Genomic DNA, 1,718 nt, shown 5'->3' with positions numbered 1-1,718 from the left:
TTTTTTTTGCGCCGACTACAGGATTCCAGATCAGTGACTTTAGCAACCAGTTTAGCATTGCTATCAGTTGGCTTAGCACATGTTGTTTCCAGAGCTACCAGGCATTTGTCCTGCAGGTTGGCATTTGCTTTGAGCTCCCCGATCTTCACAACATGATCAGACATCATAGTTTGTATGCATGTATTGTATAGCTACATGAGTAGGCCTAAGGATAATTACGCCAACATTACACTAGCTGATTTGAAAAAAGGATGTGACGTGCCTACATGTGTGATGGGAGATATTTACAGGTGTTGATTGTGGAGTAGAGCCTGTCTTTGTATGAATCCTGCAAGATGCCTCCTACAAATGATTTGAAGAAAAATCTAACTTCAAATGTTTTCCCTGATATTGCAATGTCTCATTTGCTATATATGAATAGTTACTTTTGTGTCAGTTATTCTCATGACAAACTAGGTGGGGAGGGGGAAGAGAAACATTGTCAAATGTTAGATAAAAGCAAGTGCCTTGCCCATGAATTTGAAAAGCCCAGCTAACCTTGCTAGGTAACGGAGATGCCCCCTTCTCCCGAAACAGAAGCTAACCCCGGTAACATTACAGGGTAGGCAGCATGAGAGAGACAACCGTTGGACAGAGAACACTACAGGAGTTTTTTTTTTGTTCTTTTTCTGGCGACCCAATAGCTGCTGGTTAGAACATACACAGCCACACCACAAGCGGGCGGCAGTGTAGATTAATTGGGGCCTGAGCGCCGACAGCCGCGAAGGCACTGTTGGAACTGAAGGAATTCTTTATCCAGAAAATGACTTGCCTTATTGAGGGACTTAACATGCTCTAACCCACCAAAATTGGCGGTTGCATTAATTCTGGAAAATTTACTTAACAGTTTTGGGAATAGGCGCACAAAAAATGGCTACCGTTGCCTTCCAGGCAGCTAACGTTAACCCTAAACATAACAATCATTGAGTTATTACACAATACTTTTTATGACCTTTTTAAAATCTTGGCCCAGACAAAACAGACAAACTAATAAAATCTAAAGTAAAACTAAACATTTTTAAAAACTAAACTAGCAAACCCGCTTTAAAAACAATTAACTGAATTTGAAAACCAAGTAAAAATACAAAACTATAACTTTGGGATCCATCGGGATATTGAATCGTTGACAGGATAATAAAGGTAATAGAATCCTGAGACCAGTGACGATTCAAAGCTCTTGTGAGAACAAGGGCAAAAACGAGTCCCTCCAAGATGTCGGAGGTTCCAGCACTGTACCGTGAGAATTTTTATTTTAAATGTTTCTAAACGAATATTGGTACTAACCAACAAATTGTGATTTATATGAAAAAAGAACTTAGTCATGGCACATAAACCACTGAATTTAAACACTCAAACTTTTCAGCTAGCTGACTAAGCGCTAGCATGTTCGGACATTGAATTTCATTTTAGCCTAGCCAGGCAGCTAGCTAGGCTACTTTTGCCTTTGTTTAACTACATATTTTGATGGCAAACAATGACCCTTGTAACAACACGGATTGTTTGTCACACAAACTTAAAAAGGGCAAATACGCCACTTATTCAGCTCATCTGTTGAGGTCTTGTCTGTTTTTTGCGACCACGTCCCCAAGGCAAAATTTTGTTGGGCAAAATTTGCAAGGTGAGTTGCTGTGTGGAACCCTATGGTGAAGCCAATTTAGTACAATTTTTAATATATATAT

At 39.6% G+C, this 1,718-nt stretch overlaps 1 protein-coding gene across 2 annotated transcripts in view; it reads left to right on the top strand.

Annotated features, from left to right (window-relative positions):
* The window catches only part of si:ch211-180a12.2 (uncharacterized), a 52,335-nt gene that overhangs the window by 2,805 nt on the left and 47,812 nt on the right, over positions 1-1,718 (top strand). The window lies entirely within an intron of this gene.

Source organism: Etheostoma spectabile, chromosome 21 (assembly GCF_008692095.1).
Source record: "Etheostoma spectabile isolate EspeVRDwgs_2016 chromosome 21, UIUC_Espe_1.0, whole genome shotgun sequence".
NCBI lineage: Eukaryota > Metazoa > Chordata > Actinopteri > Perciformes > Percidae > Etheostoma > Etheostoma spectabile.
This window is presented reverse-complemented; position numbering and strand designations above follow the sequence as displayed.